Source organism: Myxocyprinus asiaticus, chromosome 8, assembly GCF_019703515.2.
Source record: "Myxocyprinus asiaticus isolate MX2 ecotype Aquarium Trade chromosome 8, UBuf_Myxa_2, whole genome shotgun sequence".
Taxonomy (NCBI): Eukaryota; Metazoa; Chordata; class Actinopteri; order Cypriniformes; family Catostomidae; genus Myxocyprinus; species Myxocyprinus asiaticus.
Genome location: NC_059351.1, coordinates 20,124,541 through 20,132,074, shown reverse-complemented (window position 1 = coordinate 20,132,074; position 7,534 = coordinate 20,124,541).

Genomic DNA, 7,534 nt, shown 5'->3' with positions numbered 1-7,534 from the left:
AATTTCATAACTTGTCATGAAAATATATATATTTTTTACAATAAGAAATTGTGAAATTTTGGCATTGATTTTGAAAATATGACCATTTATTATCACATAGTTTGGCTCCTTTTTAAATCATAATGATAACAGTAATCACCCAAATGGCCCTGATCAAAAGTTTACATACCTTTGAATGTTTGGCCTTGTTACAGACACACCAGGTGACACACACAGGTTTAAATGGCAATTAAAGGTTAATTTCACACACCTGTGGCTTTTTAAATTGCAATTAGTGTCTGTGTATAAATAGTCAATGAGTTTGTTAGCTCTCACGTGGATGCACTGAGCAGGCTAGATACTGAGCCATGGGGAGCAGAAAAGAACTGCCAAAAGACCTGCGTAACAAGGTAATGGAACTTTATAAAGATGGAAAAGGATATAAAAAGATATCCAAAGCCTTGAAAATGTCAGTCAGTACTGTTCAATCACTTATTAAGAAGTGGAAAATTCAGGGATATCTTGATACCAAGCCAAGGTCAGGTAGACAAAGAAAGATTTCAACCATAACTGCCAGAAGAATTGTTTGGGATACAAAGAAAAACCCACAGGTAACCTCAGGAGAAATACAGGCTGCTCTGGAAAAAGATGGTGTGGTTGTTTCAAGGAGCACAATACGACGATACTTGAGCAAAAATGAGCTGCATTGTCGAGTTGCCAGAAAGAAGCCTTTACTGCGCCAATGCCACAAAAAAAGCCCAGTTACAATATGCCCGACAACACCTTGACACGCCTCACAGCTTCTGGCACACTGTAATTTGGAGTGACAAGACCAAAATAGAGCTTTATGGTCACAACCATAAGCGCTATGTTTGGAGAGGGGTCAACAAGGCCTATAGTGAAAAGAATACCATCCCCACTGTGAAGCATGGTGGTGGCTCACTGATGTTTTGGGGGTGTGTGAGTTCTAAAGGCACGGGGAATCTTGTGAAAATTGATGGCAAGATGAATGCAGCATGTTATCAGAAAATACTGGCAGACAATTTGCATTCTTCTGCACGAAAGCTGCGCATGGGACGCTCTTAGACTTTCCAGCACGACAATGACCCCAAGCACAAGGCCAAGTTGACCCTCCAGTGGTTACAGCAGAAAAAGGTGAAGGTTCTGGATTGGCCATCACAGTCTCCTGACCTTAATATCATCGAGCCACTCTGGGGAGATCACAAATGTGCGGTTCATGCAAGACAACCAAAGACTTTGCATGACCTGGAGGCATTTTGCCAAGACGAATGGGCAGCTATAACACCTGCAAGAATTTGGGGCCTCATAGACAACTATTACAAAAGACTGCACGCTGTCATTAATGCTAAAGGGGGCAATACACAGTATTAAGAACTACCAGTGATGGAACTATGGATTAGAAGGATTTTATTGATGTACAATGATCTAAATATACTCTTAAGTAGGCCTGCTTTCATATGAACATTTAGGTTGCTAATGGCGACTACAACAGGACTGTTTATAACCAGTCTATATTTTAATTTCCTCTTCATTGTTGTCTTTGTAAAATTTTTAACATTTAAGAAATATGAGGTGCAATGAATATAACATTATAAATTCTAATATATAAATAGCTATTATTACTGGTTAAATGTCTGTTCGAAATTGATACTTATTATTATTATTATTATTATTATTATTTTATATTTAATAATAATAATAATTGATTGATTTATTTAATAATCCATGGTTAATGAGTATGATGATCATACAGCACCATAGTAAAATTAAACATCACTGTACCACAGTAGGCAGCTACTTAATTATTAATGTTAGATCTCAAATTGACATCATGATTGTCAAACTTACACACCACGAGTTGGCATGTTATTTGACTAGTGTCTCGTGTGGTTTATATGGATTTAGTTTCAGTGGTGTCATGATAGTCAGCACTTTTAAATAAAGCTTTAGAAGTGACAGAGATATTTAAATCTGGACAGTAGTTTAATCTTTAGTAGTGAAATGGTTAGACAATATTATACTATTATTCATTGGAAGAATTCAAAACAATTCGCTCTGTCTCAAACAGCCTGACAATATTACAGAATAGTTATTAATTCCAATATCACTGTATTTTTGTAATAGTTGTTGGGCCAACAAGCGAAAAACAAAAATCAGTGTTCAGAAACAGCAGGTTCCCATTGTGACAACATGCCCTGCTAGGTATGCTCAATAAAATTCAAGCTTTTTGTAGTAGAAACTTTTTTTTTTTTTCAGTGGTCAAGACCCCTATTAGGTTATATAATAGCATAAGATAATATTTACTATTAAAAATTTTTATAGAATGGTTAGTTTTTCCTCTTTTTTTTTATTTTATTTATTTTTTATTTTTTTTTAATTATTAGGTTTTCTGAGTAAAAATGAATATTCTTGGCCCTGCTTTGATTTTTACTCACCCTGAACGGTAGGTGCTAAATATTTAATCTCTGATAAGTCAAAATGAAACCCATTTTTCTTCTGTGTCGAGATGTATTTCTAGTGAAACAACACCAAAATAAATAATACAGGGTGGGGAGGAGCAGGACTTTGGAAGCAGGGCAGCTTCTAGATATAAGCTGTTTAAGCGGGTGCTTAGGGCCTCCGAACCACAAGGGGGCCCCGCAAAGCAAGATTTTATATATATATATATATATATATATATATAAGGGAGAATGTAATCATTGGGTTGATTGTGGGGGCCTCCAAGAAGGATTTCATTAATAGACTTCATATGCTTAGAAACTGCCTTGTTTGGAAGGGTTAAAAAGTAAGGGTCTGTACACACAGGACACATTCTTGCGTTCCACTGTACTATTTTAAATTTGTAGGTCAATGTAAACATGTAATAGGCTGAGGTCTTTGACCGTTATGATGCATTTGACAGACATGCCATTTTATAGGCCGGTAAAACACTAGGCCAACATTTTATAAGTATGCATGCAAATAGTGTGATTAGATTCCAGACATACTTTATCCAGGGATGTAGGTATTGACCCATGACTCGAATATATGACTTAACAACAACTGTGAAAATAATCTATTCTGGTTTTGTTAAACAAGCACCATTTAAGCAAAAGAAAAAACTTTCTTGGCATATATAGCACTTGCAGTTGAAAAGAGCTGTGTCTCCTTGGCTCCCGAGGGATTATGGGATAGTAAAGTGTCGATCTGCGCTTCAGAATCTTGCCAAAAATAGTAGGTCATCCGCTTATTATATTATATTATATTATATTATGAAAATTGAGGATTTGGACATACTACTGCATTGGCATACTGTTTTTGGCTATACTATACTATATAGTAGTGAAGTATGGACATTCTGATACAGCGACTGTGACAAGTTAAGAAAATTCTCGAGACTCCTGCTTTCTGTTCCATTCGTTGTGATGCGTCTAGCTTTTTTAACACAACAGTGCATTTGGCCTAAATGACTCGTAATGTTGAGTTCCTTTCAAAACGGAAAGTCATACTTTCCAACTTTTTACTTTGAAAAATGCAATAGAACGCCACTTAAAGCCAGACTTGCAGCTTGGAAACTCTCCAACTCCGATTTTGCCAAGATGCGGTTGTATGATTCATGCAAACATGTTGGCACCCAGGGAGATTTTCAGATTTACTGATAAACATTCACTTTTTCAGTGAAATACATCTAATGATAATAAAACTTGTTTTGCAAACCTTTGCAGAGACAGGTGTGTAAAATACAGTAAATTATACTCTCTTTTGATAATCGTACCCTTGTATCAAATGTAACCATTGCATAGCATAGCAATTTGGTTGCCAGGAGACGTTTCTGTACACCTGCTAAGCTAACGGTAGCTGTGCAGTTTTATTTCCTTAAAAGTCATCTTCCAAGCATCAGGCAATGGAATGGATTTATGAGCAGAGTTTGGAGATAAGTCAGAATATACAACATCAGATTTTGAATGGAACACAGAATAAGAGGGCTTGGTGATGTCACTGAATAAGGAAAGATGTTTCAGAGGCAGAGCAAGTTCTTAATGAGTATTAATCAAAAATTACAAATATATATATATATATATATATATATATATATATATATATATATATAATTATTATTTATTTATTTTTATTTATTTTTTTTGCTTTATAATAACCGATGAAGTATTCACAATAAGTCCAGGTGTATTAACAAAACAAACGGGGTACATTTTTGTTTCATGTTGACTTGTATTTACAGTAAAAGTAACACTTTATTTTAGGGGAATTAATTGAGTTTGTTTAACTAAATTCATTTGGATTCATCTGGATTTCTGTTCCGGTTTGTCTAGCTTTATTTCTTCAGATGGCCAAAGTCCAGACATACATCGGAGGAAGCGTCATCTTGCCCTGCAGTGGTTCAGGTGTCGCTATTGAAGGTATTGATTTACAATGGGCAAAGATGTTATCTCTATACGAGAAGGCAATATCACAGTCGGGATGGGATATAAAGACCGAGTTTGGTTCTTCCGTGACCCTACAACGACAGGAGATTTTTCCCTCATACTCTCAGATGTGTTGTTTAATGATGGAGAAATATATTAACTCCTCTGGAGATGACTGAATCCTCTGTGCTCCGTGTTATTACATGTGTTAGTAAGTTTGCCAGTACCAGAATAGTTAACCCAAAAAATGAAAATCCCACCATTTACTCACCCTCATGTCGTTCCATGTCATAGATTAAATAAGTCAATAATGTTAAATATTGTCATATGTGAATCTCTCTCTCTCTCTCATTCTCTCTCTCTCTCTCTCTCTTTTTTTAAAGAACCATCTGTTTACCATAATTGTGTTGCTACATTTGAGGGTGAAAATGTCCCTTTGGAGTGCTATGGCAATATCCCTAAAAATAAACCCTGGGAAGACATCTACATCCAGTGGCTTAAAGATGACGTGGAAGTTCTCCGGTTCAGCTCTGGAAAGACCCACATTTATACTGATAACCCCTTCATATCCTTGCCCTCCAAAAAGAACATCTTTTGCGGTAACTTCTCCTTGACCATTAGGTCAGTAAGCGCTTTGGACGAGGGTTTTTATCAATGCTGTTACAAAAGCACTGATTATGAGGCTCCGCGGATTGGATTCCTAGAAAAGTACTAGCTTATCATTGGGGGTATGCATTGATTTTTGAAAACTTTTGAATTGTCTTAAAAAAGAGTGCAATAGTCTGGTTCTGGAAGTAAAAATCACATTAATTTTCTCCATAAGGGAATTTATTTTTTAATGATAACTTAAAAACCTTTAAAGACTGACCTACCGTGAGCTCCAAGGTTGTTAATCGATGGATATGCTTCTGTTGAAGCAACTTCATTTAAAAAAAAAAAAAAAAAAATCATGTTTTATTGCGGAATTTGTGTTGAAGAACTACACTACCCATGATACTGAAGAGCAAGATATACCAATCAGAGAATCGCGGCAAACAAAGTGCGCCAAAAGTGCTCTGCAACGACCACCCACCTCTCCCATGACGCACTGTGAATGATGCAATCGAGTCACTCTCTCTACACTCTCAAACTTCTTATATATTTTTATTACACTGGCCTCTGGGATACTCGAATCTGATTGGTCAATCGCACCATCTATCGGTCTGATATTTTTGAGTAACAATTGCACATTCAGGGATTAAGACATACCAGACCGGTCATCCGGGTATTGTAAGTCATCTTCCCTACTTCTTTGATCACTGTGTGATCTCTAAAAGTAAGCTAATAAAATCATTTCAAATCAGTGTTTCATATTTAACATATTTGGCAAATAGTCTTGTGATAAGCAGGATACATTTATTTATTTATTTGGTTAGTAGTCATGTAACAAGCGGGATAATGTTAAGTCAGCCGGTTATCACAAAATAAACCCCTTCAGGGTGATCCTTTTGGTGTTTATTTAAAGGATACTGTACAATCAGCTGATTGTTTATCGCAAAATAAACCCGACAACCCCGACAGGTCTTGAATCACCCTGAAGGGGTTTAACCCTTACCCCGGCACTGACCAATCAGAATCGAGTATTCCAAAGCGCCATGTAGTAATTTGTGATAGCAACCTGCTGACTCTACTTTATCTCTTACATGTAAATTGAGATATTTTGCAATAAACATAAAAGATATTGATTTATTTTGCATGTTTTGCACCTCTGTCAGTAAATAACATATTTGGAATGACATTCTGGTGTAATTCTCCTTGCAACTGCCTTGGTCCCTATCACAAGGTTTCATTGTATTTAAGCAAAATATTTCTTTTTTTGTAACTTTTTTGGTGTGAAATGTGACCCAGACATGTTCTTGACAGGTTTCGTGAAATTTACCTGCCAAATAAGTCCTTGTAGTCATGTAACCTCCTTTTCTCTGTCTCTTCAGCCATTTCTTCTGAAATGACAGCCATTACGGAATCACTCTCCAATGCCAGCGAGAACTCGCATACTCACACCAGCAGATCTGTGCCAACTTGGACGGCTGTTGTGAGTACTCAAACTAAAGCGGGCAACTCATTGCCAACTCACACATATGTTAAGAGTACTCAAACTCCAACAAGCAGCAATGTACCAAAGCAGACATATGCTGAGATCACTGAAGGTAATGTACCATGACTGGACATTCCAGAGGCTCTTCATAGTACCTGTTATTTTGTTTGTGACTATTTGTTTCTCTCTATCAACACTAGTTGTGTGAGTGATCACAGTGATCAAAGAAATGCCACCTGTCCATGAAGCGAGTACCACTTCTGGTTAGTATCAAGCTTATTTCTATTTGACCACAGATAGATGAAAACTCTATGGATTTAAGTCTTAAATTAAGTTGGGTTTTGGACACACCTGCTCTTGAGAAACTATTTATGTCAAGCATTTCCAAACTTTTGACTCATACAGCAATATGTTCCCCAAAACATGTTTCTATTAGGTTTATTTATGCAGTATGTTTAATGTCAGATGATTTCTCTCAGGTCAGCGTGATCCATTCGAGTTCCTCTCAGATGAGAAGATTCCCTGGATCCGGATCGGCCTTATTAGTAGTGTTCTGATCATCACTGCAGTAGTTTTGGGTTCATTGCTGCTATTTGGAAAAATCTGAACTGTCAAAAGAATATCAATGAAGAGTTAAATCTTTCAAACATTTCCATGAGCAGAAAACAGCCAATACTGTTAACTATGAAAAAGTACAGGCAAGTTAGTTCAACTAAATGTATTTTTAAATACCTTGTTAGTATTATCTGTGAAACATTGTTTACTTACAGCACACAGTACTGTTTAGTACTGGAAAATCAAACATATCTTAAATCTTCATTTATTTAATTTAAAAAACTTTTTTTTAAAGTTTACCTGAAGAAGAAGATTCACTAGTTTTTTTTTTTTTTTTTCTTGTAGGCTAGTCAGACAAATGTAAAGGATGGGGAAAGATGCATTCCTGATAGAGGGTGACTGATAGTGGATTTTGCAGATACTAATAAATGGTGGAAAAGGCCAATAAAATTGGACAATAATGTTAAAAATCGATTTAAAGAATGTTCAAAAGCTTCTTAGT